At 54.2% G+C, this 18,263-nt stretch overlaps 1 pseudogene; it reads right to left on the reverse strand.

Moving 5' to 3' along the window:
- Nucleotides 1–303: 303 nt before the first annotated feature.
- The window catches only part of LOC127025981 (deleted in malignant brain tumors 1 protein-like), a 19,445-nt pseudogene continuing 1,485 nt past the window's right edge, over nucleotides 304–18,263 (reverse strand).

Below are 18,263 nucleotides of genomic sequence, written 5' to 3' on the forward strand. Positions count from 1 at the left end.
CCTGTGTGTGTCTGGAGATGCCCCTGACATATCCCCCCCAAATTGCCCCTCCTGTAGTGCTAGAAAGGGAGGCCGGGACAGGCCCAGCGCCTCTGCTCTGGGCGGCAGGCAGGAAGGCACAGGCAGCCGAGGGGATAGCCCTGGGGCTGCAGCGCCCCACAGGCAGTGGCAGCAGGACGTCCACATCCACCGAGGCTGTTCCGCACTTGGCACCAGCCTCCTGCACTCCACAGCAATGTTCCTGCTCTCGGGAGGTCAGGGCCCATGCCAGGACCAAGTGGGCAAAAGGCCTTCCCCAGCTCGCTACCAAGACCCAAGCAAGGGGTCCCAGTACTGCCACTCACCTGAGCAGCGCACGGCAGCATCTTCCTTATGCCGGCAAGCACCGCTGTCCCAGGCCGGGCCCAGCAGTCCTGCAGAGACAGCTCTGTCCCCCGGCACTCCACCTGCTCCAGCCAGATAGGGCCCATCCCATCCCAAACGCAGCCTCATGCAGGCAGACACCGCGGGGCCACAGCCCAGCTGCCTGCATGCCAACTCAGCATCCCGCATGTCCCAGGAATCGTCGCACACCGTCCCCCAAGAGCCACGGTGCCAGACCTCCACTCTGCCTGAGCACCTGTCCTCGCCTCCCACTGCACGAATCTTCTCCCTTGCTGGAGAAGGCAAAGACTTCCCATGGCACTGAGAGAGCAGGCAGAGCCCTGCCAGACAACAAGGGTACACAGGGGAGCAGCTCCCTACCTGTGCAGCTCGTGGAGTTGGGGCACGGGGCCAACGGGGTCGGGGGCATTTCTGGGCGTCCCCCTGAAGAAGGAAACACTGTGGTGAAGGGCTGGTTCAGGGGATGGTGCAGAAGAGAGCAGGGCTGAGCTCTGCTTGCACCTCCCTGTGCCATCTTGGTCAGGGCAGCAACCGAACCCTGGTCATTCAGGGGACAGACGCAGGACTGTGGGGAGACCCTGACTGCTCAGCCCCAAAAGGCCCCTGGTTCAAGAGAGCAGCAGGAGGGTGTCCATGGAGGGAGGCTCTTCTGAACCCTGTCTGGTCTCTTCTGAGACCTCACCTGGAGATGCCTCTGCCTCCCGCAGGTGCTGCTGGCAACCTGTGTGGCAACTGCTGCTGGACGTGGGTGGCTGGGGTCACGTTTGTGCCACCAGCAGCAGAAGGGTTCTGACATGGCAAGGAAAAGCCCTTCCAAGCTCTTTCTCTGTGTTTGGCCGTGCCCACCAGGGAGCAGGAGCTGGGGTGACACTGATGCCCAGGTGGCTCTGAGTTACCATTGCAGGTGATGTGGGTCTCATCTCGCAGGTCTTCACATGACTGCGGGTTCAGGGAGTGGAGGGACACTGCCAGAAGGAGCTGGTTTTCTCCCCACACTGCACGTTATCGAGCCAGGCAGGGCCAGACACCCTGCCGTAGGGCAGGCGTGTTTCCAGGGATCCTCCATCCCCGCAGCCCAGCTCCTTGCATGCCAGCGACACTGTGTCAAGAGTCATCGAGTTGGAGCAAATGCTCCCCCATGTCCCATTGTAGAAAACCTGCAGGCGCCCGGAGCAGCCGTCGCTGTTCTCCAGCCTCAGGGCCACGAACTCTGCGAGGAAAGGCACCAAGGGGAACAGGCTGGTGTGGGGCTGTGGGAGCCAGGACACCTCTGCCACCCCCAGGCCCTTAGGCGGGCAGGGCAGGGCCAGCATGTCCCCCTTGCACCCAGGGCAGAGAGAAGTCCCTGACAGACAGACACCCCTGCCCTTCCCGCTAACCCTCGGGGACTGCTGAGCTCCCCAGGGACCCCCAGTGGGACTGAGGGTGCCCGTGCATGGGTGTCCACAGGACGGGCTCGGACAGGAGCTCAGAGGCAGTCAGGGAACAGCCTTGGCCATGCCCGGCTCTCCTTGTGTCCTGGCCTCCCCAGGAACCAGGCTCCCACCACAGGTCCTGGCACACACCTGAGCAGATGACTCCCGCGTCCTCTTTGTGCCCGCAGTCGTGCTGCCCCCAGGGCCCGGCAGGGCAGTCCCAGAGAGCAGCTTCAGCCCCAGAGCAGTTCACGCCATCCAGCCAGATCTGGCCAGAGCCTTCCCCAAACCGAGCAGAGCCAGCCGCCTCCACCGCCCCCACAGCCCAGCTGGTGGCAAACGACGGCGGCATCAGACAGGTCCCAGCCATCGTCACACACAGTCCCCAGGTGCCCTGGTAGTACAGCTCCACTCTCCCAGCACAGCGCCCAGTCCCGTTCACCAGCCGGACCCACCGGCTCCCTGTAGTGGGTAGAAAGCCCAGTTGCTGTCAGGGCCTGGCTGCCCACCCACCCCGTCACCTGGGGGGCCCATGCAGTGCCGCTCACCCAGCAAACGACTCCCACATCCTCCGCAACCCCTGCTGCCGGTGCACTCTCAGGCAGGGAGGTGTTGCAGAGGGCCAGGTTGGCCTCGTGCCCTGCGCACCGGACCCCTCGCAGCCCCACGGGGCCCCGTCCCTCGCTCAGGCTTTGGGGGGTTGTAGGCTGTCCCTGCCTCTCCGCACTGCAGCTGCCGGCACACCACACTGGCCTCCTGCATGTCCCACTCATCATCCAAGACTCTGCCCCACATCCCATGCTGGAAGATCTCCACTCGTCCATCGCACCGGCTCCCTCCGCCCACCAGCCGCAGGGATGCAAAGCCGGCTGAGCCTGGGGACAACAGAGATACCACAGCCATCGGTGGCACTGGGGAGCAGGGCATCCTTCAGGGAGCAGGGCGAGGGGGGATTTTCTGACCAAACAGGACAAGATTGAGCCTTTTGCTGATGAGAAGTGAGGCAAAAGCCGGGTCCTCTCTGCAGCTCACACCCAGGTCTGCTGCTGCTGGAGCACCCAGGCAGCTCCTGCCTGGCTGGTGGGATGGGGCTCTGCAGGGCTCTCTGCGGGGATGCGATGTGGTTGTCTGCAGCCAGAGGGATGGAGCAGAGCCCTGCAGCCCTGTCCTGGGCTCGTCCCACAGTATGAGAACAGAGGAGCCTAGGCCTGGTGGTGGCGCTGGGGCTAAGGCACTGCCCTGGGGGTAGATGCTTGCCTCCATTCAGTGCTCAGCTCTCCCAAAGCAGAGCGGTCAGTCTGAGCAGGCAAAGCCCTCCAGATGGCTCCTGGGATGCCAGGGTTTGTCCAGGGAGAACTTCAGCCTGGTACTGCCATGGGACCCCTGCTTTTGGGTGGCCGTGTCACACACAAAGGGCAGATGGAGTTAATGCAGCATTTTTCCGGCACTCACCTGAGCAAATGACAGCAGCAGTGTTCCCGTGGGAGCATGGTGAGGCCCCCAGGGTGATCACTGGGCACTGTGCCAGGTGGGCTTCAGTCCCGTCACAGTGGAAGGAGTCTCTCCAGACAGGGCCAGTCTCTCTCCCAAAATGCTCTCCTCCAGGAATGGCCTCAGCAAAACCCACAGTTGAGTTGATGACAGAGAACGTGGGCATCCGAGAGATCCCAGCGGGAGGCACAGAGGGTCCCCCAGGTCCCCAGCACCTGGACCTCCACCTTCCCTGCACATGCTGTGCTGCCGTTCACCAGCCTGAACCCTGTGTACTCTGGGGACAGAGGAGGAGGAGAGAGGGTGGATTGGTGCTCTTGTACCCTCAGGAGCTGGGGGAGAGGCCAGAGGAACAGCATGCCTTTCTTCTCCTTCTCAACTATTTTCATGCTGCAGACAATGCCATCATCCCTCCTGTCCCCACACCCAGCCTAGCACATTCCTTGCTCTGTTCCCCGACCCCTGGCACAGCCCCCGTCTCCCTGAGTCCTTACGTGTGCAGGTGACAACAGCGCTGTCTGCGTGGGTGCAGGGCTGCTCCCTGGAGGACCCTCTGAGGCAGGAGATGAGGAGGGATTCATTCCCCACACACTGCAGCTCTCCATCCCACGTGGCACTGACCCCTTCTCCAAAGTGAGCTGCCTCAGCAACAGGCAGGGCTCTGCCGCACTGCAGCTCCCTGCAGACCACGTCAGCAGCTTCGGCACCAAAGTGTGAAGCACAGACAGTTTTCCACTGGTCCCCGTCACGGATCTCCACACGTCCTGAGCAGCGGCTCTTCCCTTCCACCAGACGGACAAATCCTGGAAGAAACCCAAACACCTGGCAGTTCCCAGAGCCCTCTGGCAGTTAGATGCCCACATCCTGCATCACCTCCAAGCAAGCTGTGACCAAATTGCCCATTGCACATCCCAGAGGAAGCTGTTGGGGGGAGTGCTGGTGACACAAACCACATCCAGGCCCCCCTCCACCCCTTCTCTACACCATCACAGCACTCGAGGGTATGTGTCTGTTGCAGACTCACAGCCACAGGTACTGCTCAGACAAATTGCTCCCACACAAGGTGCCCTGTGCTGCCCAGCATGGTCCCCCCAGCACCACAGTGGTGGGAGCAGTTCAGGTCCAGGAGAAGTGGCCCAGATGATACTGACTGCTGCAGCCTGCTCAGCCCCTGCAGAGCTTCAGGCCAGCAAGACCATCACCCTGAGGCAACCAGAAGCGCACCCTGATCCCAGGGCTGTTCCTGAGGATTGGAGGGTTCCTTTTAGGTGGGAGATGTCACAGAGCACAGAAATGGTTATCATGGCTGGAGCCTGTCCAGACCCCTCCGATACCTGTTTGGAGGGGGTGTCCTCAGCAGGGACACACTGCTCTGCCTGGAGGTGCACAGGTCCAAAGCCAATGGCCGGACAGAGGGGCTGGAGACTTGCATGACCCCCTGGCCTCACGCTTACTCAGAGGAGTAACAGCAGGCACTGATGAGGATCAGGATGTGCTGCCAAAGCCCCCATGTCATGGGGCAGTGTGGGGAGCCATGGGCAGGCAGGAGAGATTGGGCAGTGGGTCAGTGCTGCCTGCACAGGGTCATGGCCCCGCGGGGCTGTCACAGCCCCAGGGATTTCCCACTGCCAGCCTGTGAGTGTGCTGATGTGGGAGGGAGCAGCCAGGGTCAAGCAGCCACCAAGCCCTGAGGCCTCGCACTGTTTGACCACACAGCTGAGCCCTGGGGACAGGCAGCAAACGTCTGTGTGCCACCCTGCTCCACTCCTCAAGCCCAGCACTCATGCTCTCTGAAAAGCCCTTTTGATTCACTTGAGGTACTCATGCCTGTGAAGGGGAATGACCCAGGAGGACCAGCCATCTCATGCTGTTCCTCCAAGGTGTGGAGTGCCAAGCAAGTCCCCCCTGCTTTCTCCAGCAAAGGGACCCTCAGCATTGTTGGCTGGGAACTGGCAGAATGGGTGGAGATGAGTGGACACCCCGGGGCAGGGACAGAGGATTCATCTGCAGCCCAAGATACTGACTGAGGGGACTGAGGCACTGTGGCAAGGTTAGTTCACCCTGGGGTAGGCTCCCTCTGGGCTTTCCCCAGGACCGGGGACATCAGCAATGATCGTCCCAGCTCAGCAGTTAGACCAGCATCACTGAGCCCTGCTCTGGCGTCCCCTTGTGTCCTGGTTTCGGCTAGGACAGAGTTAATTTTCTTCCTAGTAGCTGGTATAGTGCTGTGTTTTGGATTTAGTAGGAAAATAACGTTGATAACACACTGATGATTTTAGTTGTTGCTAAGTAGTGTTTATACTAAGTCAAGGATTTTTCAGCTTCTCATGCCCAGCCAGCAAGAAGGCTGGAGGGGCACAAGAAGCTGGGAGGGGACACCGCCAGGACAGCTGACCCAAACTGGCCAAAGGGCTATTCCATACCACATGACATCATGCCCAGTATATAAACTAGGGGAGCTGGCTGGAGGGGGATCGCGGCTCGGGAACTAACTGGGCATCGGTCAACGAGTGGTGAGCAATTGCATTGTGCACCACTTGCTTTGTATAGTTTAATTCTTTTAGTATTACTATTGTCATATTATTATTATCATTATCATTGTTTTTCATTCCTTTCTGTCCTATTAAACTGTCTTTATCTCAACTCACGAGGTTTTTTTCCTGATTCTCTCCCCCATCCCAGGGGTGGGGCAGTGAGCGAGCAGCTGCGTGGTACTTAGCTGCCGGCTGGGGTTAAACCACGACAGTCCTTTTTGGCGCCCAACGTGGGGCACGACGGGTTGAGATAACGACAAATCTGACTGGAATGTGTTAGAACAAATTTGTTATAAACATACATTATATTAGTTCAATAGTTGCTGGTCACAATGTTGATGTATTTGCTCTCAAAGTTGGTGCACTTGTTCTTAAAGGTGCAGTATGTAATACCTTACTTGCAGTATATGCTCCCTGTTGTGCTGTTTATCACCCGTGAGAACTGGGCCAGAGTTATCATGTTGTTCTACTTTGTAACACTGGCTTACGATACGATAGAATTGCTGCTCGTGAAACTAATCTGGTATTTGTACTCAGCATTGCCGTCATCTCCGTACTTCGGGAGCCGTCTATCAGAAACTATTAATAATTACACCTTGTACCTTTCTCATCGGAGAGCCAAGCCACAGGGGAGACACATTTCTTCAGCTTCCCCTTCTCCTCCAGGCAAATTACAGTAGCTCTTGAGAATTTTGAATATCCTTGGGATGTTCAAACCAGCATGTTCCTATTGTTATGTCTCCTGAATGTGTTCCAGGTCTTGTTTAAGGTTAAACAACTGTTTAAGAATACCTTTCGGAAATCTGCCCCGAGGCTTAATAGCCATGGGTGGCATGGCATGTGGGAGAAAAATGGGCAGGTATCTAGAGAACTTCTCACCTCCAATGGTTTGGAACTTCACTCCCGAACAACTACAGGACCCTGATAAAGTGATAGACTATCTGAAAGGAAAAATGCTGTGGCGATTCCAAAGAGGCACAACTTATCGCACTGTGCTGGGCCCTGGCTAGCATCTACCAAACACTGCTCGATACTGTGCAGCACTCTCAGGGGGAAGGGAGGGAAAACAGACCGACAGATACTGCGGCTACTCCAACCCCTGCAACAGACGCAGCGGCTTACTGCAACCCCAGCGACACGCAAGGCGGCTACTCCAGCCCCCACAACAGATACTGCAGCTACTCCGACCCCCGCGACAGGCGCTGCAGCTACTCCTACCCCCGCGACAGGCGCTGCGGCTACTCCGACCCCCCGCGACAGGCGCTGCGGCTACTCCGACCCCTGCGACAGGCGCTGCGGCTACTCCGACCCCTGCAACAGGCACTGCGGCTGAACCAGAGAACCAACCTGTGCCAATATCAGTCGCTCCTATACAGAAGAAGAAATATACAAAAAAAATCAGTTCGTTTAGCGAAGGATGAAGATGAACCAGGGCCATCACGAGAACAGGAGGAAGAGCAGAACCAGAAGTAATCACCCGATCTCTATCCTGAGTGAGCTGCGGGATATGCGAAAAGATTTCAGCCGTCGTCCAGGTGAGCACATTATCACCTGGCTGCTCCGATGCTGGGACAATGGGGTTAGTAGCCTGGAATTAGAGGGTAAGGAAGCCAAGCAGCTGGGATCACTTGCTAGGGAAGGTGGCATTGATAAGGCGATTGGAAAAGGGACACAAGCCCTCAGCCTCTGGAGGCGACTCCTGTCAAGTGTGAAGGAAAGGTATCCCTTCAAGGAAGATGTTATACGTCAACCAGGCAAGTGGACTACCATGGAAAGAGGTATTCAGTACCTGAGGGAATTAGCCGTGCTAGAGATGATTTATTATGACCCGGACAGTTTACAATTACCCAGAGATCCAGATGAAGTTCAATGCACACACGACCCATGTGCAGAAGTTTGTACGGAGCGCACCATCATCGTATGCCAACCCCATTGGCAGTACTAACTTGGAAAGATGAAGAGGCACCAACAGTGGATGAAATGGCTCGCCAACTCCGGCATATGAAGAAAATCTCTCTTCATCCCTACGAGCCTGTGTCCTCGGCTGTGGAAAAACTGTCCGAAAAGTCCGAAGAACTGATCGAACTGATCAAAACCTCCTACTCCCCACCTGTACAGACCAATATCTCAGCTATTAGGAGTGAGCATTCCTCTGATCAAGAGAGAGAATATAGAAAGGTATACACCACGGGGTACCCTGTGGTTTTACCTGCGTGACCACGGAGAGGACATGAGGAAGTGGATAGAAACCTACCTCGGTCCTAGATGCACGGGTACGTGAATTGAAAGGAAAAACAACCAGAAAAGGGGATTCTTCCAGGAAAGATGCCACTCCGGTTTCCAGACAAAGTAGAAGGTCTTCTGAGCCTCTTGAAGGGACCTCTAACTCATTTTTACAAGAAGTGAGTAACAAATACTCTGACCAGGATTAGAGGGGCCCTGCCTCCAGCCAGGTGGAGGAAAGGGACAACCGGGTTTATTGGACTGTGTGGATTCGATGGCCTGGCACATCACACCCACAGGAGTATAAGGCTCTAGTGGATACCGGTGCACAGTGTTACTCTAATGCCATCAAGTTATAAAAGGGCAGAACCCATCTGTATCTCTGGTGTGACAGGGGGATCTCAACAGCTAACTGTATTGGAGGCTGAAATAAGCCTAACTGGGAATGAGTGGCAGAAACACCCCATTGTGACTGGCCTAGAGGCCCCATGCATCCTTGGCATAGACTATCTCAGGAGAGGGTATTTTAAAGACCCAAAAGGGGTATTGGTGGGCTTTTGGTATAGCTGCCTTGGAGATGGAGGGAATTGAACAGTTGTCCACCTTACCTGGTCTCTCTGAGGACCCTTCGGTTGTGGGGTTGCTGAGGGTTGAAGAACAACAGGTGCCGATCGCTACCACAACGGTGCACCCGGCGCAATATCGCACCAACTGAGGACTCCCTGATTCCCATCCATACGCTGATTCATCGACTGGAGAGCCAAGGAGTGATCAGCAGGACTCGCTCACCCTTTAACAGCCCCATATGGCCAGTGTGAAAGTCTAATGGAGAATGGAGACTAACAGTGGACTATCGTGGCCTGAATGAAGTCACGCCACCACTGAGTGCTGCTGTGCCAGACATGCTAGAACTTCAATATGAACTGGAGTCAAAAGCAGCCAAGTGGTACGCCACAATTGATATTGCTAATGCATTTTTTCTCAATCCCTTTGGCAGCAGAGTGCCGGCCACAGTTTGCTTTCACTTGGAGGGGCGTCCAGTACACCTGGAATCGACTGCCCCAGGGGTGGAAACACAGCCCCACCATTTTGCCATGGACTAATCCAAAATGCACTGGAAAAAGGTGGAGCTCCAGAACACCTGCAGTACATTGATGACATCATTGTATGGGGCAGCACAGCAGAAGAAGTTTTTGAGAAAGGGAAGAAAATAATCCAAATCCTTCTGAAGCCGGTTTTGCCATAAAACAGAGTAAGGTGAAGGACCCCGCACAGGAGATTCAGTTTTTAGGAATAAAATGGCAAGACGGACGTCGTCATATCCCAATGGATGTGATCAACAAAATAGCAGCTATGTCTCCACCAACTAGTAAACAGGAAACGCAAGCTTTCTTAGGTGTTGTAGGTTTTTGGAGATGCATATTCCAAATTACAGTATGATTGTAAGCCCTCTCTATCAAGTGACCCGGAAGAAGAACGATTTTTAAATGGGGCCCTGAGCAACAACAAGCCTTTGAACAGATTGAACGGGAGATAGTTCATGCAGTAGCCCTTGGGCCGGTCCGGGCAGGACCAGATGTTTAAAATGTGCTCTACACCGCAGCCAGGGAGAATGGCCCTACCTGGAGCCTCTGGCAGAAAGCGCCTGGGAGACCCGGAGGTCGACCTCTAGGGTTTTGGAGTCGGGGATATCGAGGATCTGAGGCCCGCTATACTCCAACTGAAAAGGAGATATTAGCAGCATATGAAGGTGTTCGAGGTGCTTCAGAAGTGGTTGGTACTGAAACACAGCTCCTGTTGGCACCCCGACTGCCAGTGCTAGGCTGGATGTTCAAAGGGAAGGTCCCTTCTACACATCATGCAACTGATGCTACGTGGAGTAAGTGGGTTGCACTGATCACACAACGAAGTCGAGTAGGAAATCCCAGTCGCCCAGGAATTCTGGAAGTGATCACAGACTGGCCAGAAGGCAAAGATTTTGGAATATCACCAGAGGAGGAGGTAACACGTGCTGAAGAGGCCCCATTGTATAATAAACTGCCAGAAAATGAGAGGCAATATGCCCTGTTCACTGATGGGTCCTGTCGCATTGTAGGAAAGCATCGGAGGTGGAAGGCGGCTGTATGGAGTCCTATACGACAAGTTGCAGAAACTGCAGAAGGAGAAGGTGAATCGAGTCAGTTTGCAGAGGTGAAAGCCATCCAGCTGGCTTTAGACATTGCTGAACGAGAAAAATGGCCAATACTTTATCTCTATACTGACTCGTGGATGGTGGCAAATGCTCTGTGAGGGTGGTTGCAGCAATGGAAGTGGAGTAACTGCAACGCAGAGGTAAACCCATCTGGGCTGCCCCATTTGTGGCAAGATATTGCTGCCGGCTAGAGAACTTGGTTGTGAAAGTACGTCACGTAGATGCCCACGTACCCAAGAGCCGGGCCACTGAAAGAACATCAAAACAATCAACAGGTAGACAAGGCTGCTAGGATTGAAGTAGCTCAGGTGGATCTGGATTGGCAACATAAGGGTGAATTATTTTTAGCTCGGTGGGCCCATGACACCTCAGGTCATCAGGGAAGAGACGCAACATATAGATGGGCTCGTGATCGAGGGTGGACCTGACCATGGACACTATCGCACAGGTCATCCATGAATGTGAAACATGCGCTGCAATTAAGCAAGCCAAGCGGTTTAAAGCCTCTTTGGTATGGGGGACGATGCTGAAATAATAATAATAGGAGAGCCTGGCAGATTGACTATATCACACTCCCACAAACCCGCCAAGGCAAGCGCTATGTGCTTGCAATGGTGGAAGCAACCACCGGATGGCTGGAAACATATCCCGTGCCCCATGCCACTGCCTGGAACACTATCCTGGGCCTTGAAAAGCAAATCTTATGGCGACACGATACCCCAGAAAGAATTGAGTCAGACAACGGGACTCATTTCTGGAACAATCTTATAGACACCTGGGCCAAAGAGCACGGCATTGAGTGGGTGTATCACATCCCTATCATGCACCAGCCTCTGGGAAAATCGAAGCGATTATAATGGTTGTTAAAAGACTACACTGAGAGCAATGGGTGGTGGGACCTTTAAACATTAGGATACACATCTAGCAAAGGCCACCTGGTTAGTCAACACTAGAGGATCTGCCAATCGGGCTGGCCCTGCCCAGTCAGAACTTTACGTTACTGTAGAAGGGGATAAGGTCCCTGTAGTGCACATAAAAAATATGCTAGGGAAGACAGTCTGGGTTACTCCTGCCTCAGGCAAAGGAAAACCCATTCGTGGGATTGCTTTTGCTCAAGGACCTGGATGCACTTGGTGGGTGATGCGGAAGGACGGGGGAAGTCCGATGTGATGCCTCAAGGGGATTTGATTTTAGGTGAGAATAGCCAGTGAATTAAATTGTATTATGTTAATTGCTATATAACCCTGCCACTGTATGTCATCATTACTATAGTTGTTATATGCTATATCAACAGTATTACAGTAAGAACTATCTAGATTAATAAAGAATGAACTTTGATAAAACCAAGTGAAGTGCAGTAGTGATGGAACCAGGACTGACTGCAGCATGCAACAACTCCAACACTACACCACCATCCTCCCTGCTGCGCCCAATTGTCATCTGCCCGCTGTTACTGCACCAAAGCCGATCCTGCTCTGCTGAACTGAGCAGACTTCACACCATCCCTCCTGCCAGACAGACTGTATGATAGATGGAGTCCAAAAGTCATGGACTGAATGAACGCAACGAACATTTTAAATGGACATTTTAAAGGCTTATACATTAAGGGAATGATATCTGTGTGTATATGTATTAAAAGGCAGCAAAAGTGGTGGTGATTAATTGAAAATGCATTGGAAAGTGTGGGACCTGGACATGATGTAGATGGTATAGAATAAGGGGTGGATACTGTCCTGGTTTCGGCTAGGACAGAGTCAATTTTTCTTCCTAGTAGCTGTATAGTGCTGTGTTTTGGATTTAGTAGGAAAATAACGTTGATAACACACTGAATGATTTTAGTTGTTTGCTAAGTAGTGTTTATACTAAGTCAAGGATTTTTCAGCTTCTCATGCCCAGCCAGCAAGAAGGCTGGAGGGGCAGAAGAAGCTGGGAGGGGACACCGCCAGGACAGCTGACCCAAACTGGCCAAAGAGCTATTCCATACCACATGACATCATGCCCAGTATATAAAAGTGGGGGAGCTGGCTGGAGAGGGGGGATCGCGGCTCGGGAACTAACTGGGCATCGGTCAACAAGTGGTGAGCAATTGCATTGTGCACCACTTGCTTTGTATAGTTTTAATTCTTTTAGTATTACTATTGTCATATTATTATTATCATTATCATTGTTTTTTCATTCCTTTCTGTCCTATTAAAACTGTCTTTATCTCAACTCACGAGGTTTTTTTTCCTGATTCTCTCCCCCATTCCCAGGGGTGGGGGGCAGTGAGCGAGCGGCTGCGTGGTGCTTAGCTGCCGGCTGGGGTTAAACCACGACACCTTCTTGCTCCCTGAGGGCACAGCCAGGTCCCTTCCCCCACCCTGGCCCCAAGGTGGAGTACAGGCTGTCTCCTTACCTGAACACGTCACTCCAGCGTCGAGAGTGTGAGCACAGTTATGTTCACCCCATCCTGCGTGTTTGCAGTCAGACAGGGCAGACTCGGTGCCATTACAGCCAACGTCATCCATCCAAATGGGGCCAGATCCTTGCCCAAAGTGTGCGTACTGAGGAGCTCCAACAGCAGACCCACAGTCCAGCTGCTTACAAACCACTGCGCATCGTCCATGCCCCAGTAGTCATCCACACGGTCCCCACTGGCCCTCTTGTTTCACCTCCACTCTCCCAGCACAGCGCCTGCCACCATCGCCAGCCTCACCTCTGCAGCACCTTCGAACATCAACATGAGGCGGGTCAGGATAGCGCCAAGCCCCAGCACTGCAGGTCTGGGGGAACCCCTACCTGGGTCGAGTCAGAGGTAATGGGGTTTGGAGCCCACTCCCCTCTAGGCTGTCCCCAGTGCAGTGTGGGGGTCCATTCTGGGCATCACATGCCATCCCACTGCACAAGGCACTCTTTCTACCCAATGGCCACATGCCCCCCACCCATATCTGCCCAGCCGTGCACTGGGCACCCCCTCCCCAGCCCAGCACCCCCTCAACAGCCCTGCGTACCCAGGCCTGCAGCTTCCTGTGCAAACCACCTGCCCACCACCATCCAAACCCACCCCACGGTTTTTGAGTTCCCAGGGAGCACCAAGACAAATCCGAGGATTCCCAGCCCATGTCCTCTCCTCGCCCTGGCGTCAGTCTCTCTGTGGGGTACACACTGCCCTCATGGGGTCAGGGCTCCCCTGGATTAAGGGGGCAGTGAGCAGCACACAAACCCTCCAGGCTACCCCAGAGGTTGGCAGTGCTCTGGGGATCTCTGGGGGCTGCCATCACCAGCTAGGCCACCACTGGCTCCAGAGGCACAGTGCTGGGCAACAGGGGGTCCCAAAAGGGTACCCCACAACAGGCTGTCTATGAATGCAGCCAGGGACAGGCTGCCCTAAGCACTGGAGCCCTGGAAAAGGAGATACTCTCTCCCACCCACATGGGCACAGGGAAAGGCACAGGCTCCATGGACTTGAGCCCCTTCTGCCCCTCGTCTCATTAGCACCTGCAAAGAAACCCCATTCCCAGGCAGATCCTGATGACCACCCTGGTAGCCCCTGGCCCTGGGCTGTGGGACAAGGCAGTCAGCACTTACCCGTGCACAGCTGTACCCAGAGCAGCAGCCACAGCATCTGAGGGGACAGGACTCCTCTCGGCCCTCCTGAGCCTCCTGCCCTGCCAGCACATCCCTGCTGCGCCACACTCCCTGCCAGAGTTCCTCGCGACTCATGGGGACAATGATGACGAGAGGGCAATATATCTCTGCAGATGCCAGCCCAGCTACAGGAGGAGCCAATCAAAGCGCAGCACCTTTTTAGACATTATCGGGAGCTATCTCCCCTCCGACACAGCCCAGCCCTCCAATGAACTGCTCCAGCGCCATTCATGACCATATATGAGGGATGGCTCCACTGCAGGTGTCACGTCACTGTGGTGGCGGTGCGTCACAGACAGGGCCGGCTGTAGTGGGGGAAAACGGGTTTTTCATGCCTTGAACCCTGCTGTGTGGACCAGGAGCACTGAGCATCTCCTATACCGGGCACATCCAACAGCCCAAGGTGCGAGTGTCCAGCCATCCCTGTGCCATGGGAACCACAGGGCTGGGACTGCACCAGGGGCTGTGTCAGGAAGGGAAGGAAATAGCCCCTGCCCCTGCTTCAGATCCTGCTGTGCTGGAGCAGCAGCTGGGAAAGGGCCCTAGCTCAGGCCAGAGCCCCATTCCAGGAGTGCTGGCTTGCCCGTTCCTCCCTGGAGAGCCCCATGAAGGTCCTTGAAATGAGCTGGAGCTGGGACATGTCCCTGCCCTGGCAGCCGACACGCAGCCCAGAGGCTCAGATGTATCCCTGCCTCTTGACATGTCACCGAGGGGCCGTTATTCCCCATGGGTGGCTCGGGAGCTGCAGCCTGCAGGTGCACAAACCACAGCCCACGTGGCCTCGCAGCACTCCCCGTGCTCCCCCCAAGGTGCCCGGCAGGAAGCCTGTGGTTTCCTTCTGGCACCGTGCCCAGGCACATCCCTGCGGTGCCCCCGAGCCACCCCCACCCCGACTGCTCCAGCCAGGGCTGCAGGGGCTGCTCCTTCAGCCTTGCAGACACAGGGCACGGCAGATCCCGTTCCCTGTCTTGCCCTTCTGATGGGGCACACGGCTGCTCTGCACTGAGTCCCACAGCCATGGGGTGTCATCTGTGATGTTACCTCACACCCTCCTACGGCCACTGCTGTGTACTCATGGGTTATACTGATGGTGACCTCACACCGCTCCTACTGCAACCGCTGTGTGCTCATGAGTTGTTACACTGTCACACGTGTGTGTGCAGTGTATGGACTGCTGCTGCTAACAGTGGTTCTTCCAAAAAGCCATGTTTGGTTTTGTCTAAATATTGACTTGGTGACATCAGAAGCACCTACACAAGCTATGTGCCAGCTTCTGCCCTATCAGCTACTCAGGCACCAGCGACATCACAAGCTCATACACAGCTATGTGCATGCTCCTGGCCTATCTGCTACTCAGCCACAGGTGATGCCATAGCATCTACAGCTGATATTGGCCTGCTCCTGCCTTCCTTTATTCAGACACCAATCACCTTCAAAACCACCTGCAGAAACTGTGGGCCTGCTCCTGCCCTATCAGTTACTCAGGCAGCAGTGACATTAGAAGCACCTACACATGCCATGGGCCTACTCCAGGCCTGTGAGCTACTCAGGCATGAGTGACCTCAGAAGCACAGACACAAGCCATGGGCCTGCTCCTGCCTATCAGCTTCTCAGGCACCAGTGACCTCAAAACCTACACATACCTGTTGTGGATTAACCCGGCCAGCAGCTACCTCCCACACAGTCGCTCGCTCACTATTTCACTAAATAGAAAGTTAATTCTATCCCAGCGAAAACCAGTAGAATGCCAGATGCCTGCTCCTGCCCTATCAGCTACTCAGGCACTAGTGACCTCACAGGAACCTATACACCCGTTTGCCATGTCCTTGCTGTTGAGGTACTCTGCCTCCGGTGACCTCACAAGCACCTGTAAGGGCCATGCTCCTGATCGAGGTATCAGCTATTCAGCAAGAGTGACATCACAAGTACATACCCAAGCCATGTGTCTCCCTCTCCTATCAGCTACTCAGGCACCAGTGACCTGACCACCACATATCCACCTACTTGCTATCTGCTCACCTATGAGATATCAAGGCACAAGTGACCTCACAAGCTCCAACACAAGCCATGTGCATGCTCTTGGCCTATCAGCTACTCAGGCATCAGCAATCTCACAACACTTCCACAGGCCATGTGCCAGCTCCCAGCCTATGATCTCTCAGGCACCAGTGACCTCACAAGCACATACCAACCTATTTGCTCTGTGCTCGTGTGGTGGGGTGACCCCATGTGGCAGCCCCCACCCAGTCACTTGCTCACTCCCACTGCGGGATGGGGGAGGGAACTGGAAGGGCAAAAGCCAGGAAAAAAGTCATGGGTCAAGATAAAGACAGTTTAATAAGTGGAGAAGTAATCACTCACAGCAGGAGATTGATGCCAAGCCAGTCTCTCAGCAAAGAACACACACTCCCTCCCCAGTTTTACTGCTGACCATGATGTCATATGTGTGGAATATCCCTTTGGTCGTGGGTCAGCTGTCCTGGCTTTTCCCCTCCCAGCCTTCCTCGCTGTGGGGGGCAGAGTGAGAAAGAGAGAAGCCTTGACGCTGTGCAAGCACTGCTCAGTAATAGCTCCAATGTCAGTGTGTTCTCAACACTGTTTTGGCCACCAAGGCAAAGCACAGCACCATAGGGGCTGCTAACAAGAAAATTAACTCCGTCCCAGCCACACCCAGTACAATCTCCACCCCTTCTTCCATACCAGTTGCATCCTGCTCAGGTCCTACAGTATTCAATACAAATGTACATTACATCCACCACCCCACCCCTTCCCCATCCTTTCACATGACATACACACAGCACACTGGCTTTGGCTGGTGTGGCTCAGGTGGACCTGGACAAGTGCCAGCACACTCCTGACTTCTCCCCTCACTCACTCAGCCAGAGCTTTTTGAAACATTCCATCAGGTTATCAACCTAAGGACAAGGAAATCTAAATAGCACACTCTGCACCACAGTGGTCTTGCAGGTAGCTGTGAGATCCCCCACACCCATGGGGAAAGGGATTCCCACTACCACCCTGCCTCTGTTTGGCACCTCAAAATCCACTTTGCAGTTCATGGGCTCACTGGCTGTTTCTTCTGGTTCACGTGGTCTTTTTTGAGATCCTCTTAGGGTCTTTTCCATATGGTCCCATGCGCATATTCTTCTGAAGTTGGCATTTTGTCCTGGTTTTCCATGTTCATAGACAGGATTGCCTGTGTCTTGCAGCACCAAGAAGAGCTCAGAGGCTGCCCCAGTAACCCTGGTGGCCATCCTGCTGGGCTGGTCTGGGATGTTGGGGCCTCCTAGGCCACTTCCCAGGATTGGGCTCTTCTTTGTCTGTTAACAGGATTTGTGTGGAGGGACCCTTGGTGGCCTCCTGGGAGGGGGTCGCAGCCCTCAGGCATGTTCCCACTGCCTTGAAGTTCCCCCCACAACATGTCTGGGCTTCTTCTGCAGCCTGATAAAGTGGGGGACCTCGACCCACCCTTGTAATTTTATTTCTATTCACATTTAAACTCTAATTCTTCATTCATTAGCTCTTATTAAAGAAGGCTTTCTCCATTTTATACCTATGTGATAATGGCTATATATATTTAATTTTTCTGGCTTTATAAATGTTTTTATATAAATAAAAATAAATATGTATATAAATGTATGTACATACATGTATAGAGGCGTATATATATTTAAATACCGTATATATTGATAAATAAATAAAAGTATATTTATACATATTTGTACACTCACACATATATTTCTAAAAATGTATATATTGTAATACAGGTATATATTTTTATATCTGAGCACTTCCTTGTCCAAAGCAGGCAGGCAGCCAGTCACAGGGCTGCATGAGAACATGGGGTATGATGGTGTCAAAAAATGGCTGCCACCCAACCACAATGCAGCATGAAAACATGTGGGGAATGAGGCTGTGAAAAGTGGGGCCTCCCTGTACGTAACGACAGGGGGCTTCCTTTGCTGATGTGCTTCTGGGTGCACGGGGAGGGGAGGCTCCTTTTGCCAGCCAATCACAGGTCTTCCTGAGAACATGGGTTTGATGCTGGCAAGCAATGGCCGTCAGCCAATCACAGAGCAGTATGATGTTTAAGAACATGGCAGCCCACTCCCATAAAATGGCAGCCCCGTTCATAAATGGCAGCCCCCAAATGGCAGCCAAACCAAAATGGCAGCCCCTGGGTATGGAGGGGAAGGGCCTTCTGGGTCAGAGGTACTTCCGGGTAAAGCAGAAGGGGTGGCCGCTCCTTCCAGGCAATCCCCACAAAGCACGTGACCAGTAGAGGGGAGTGACTTCCGGGGCAAATGGCCCCTCAGGCAGCTGGCAGCGGGTGGGCAGGGCATCTGCAGTACCGGTGGTGCCTGTGCTCCTGGCGTGTTCCAGGGCAATGAACCAAAT

This window comes from Gymnogyps californianus, chromosome 26, assembly GCF_018139145.2.
Source record: "Gymnogyps californianus isolate 813 chromosome 26, ASM1813914v2, whole genome shotgun sequence".
Classification (NCBI taxonomy): Eukaryota; Metazoa; Chordata; class Aves; order Accipitriformes; family Cathartidae; genus Gymnogyps; species Gymnogyps californianus.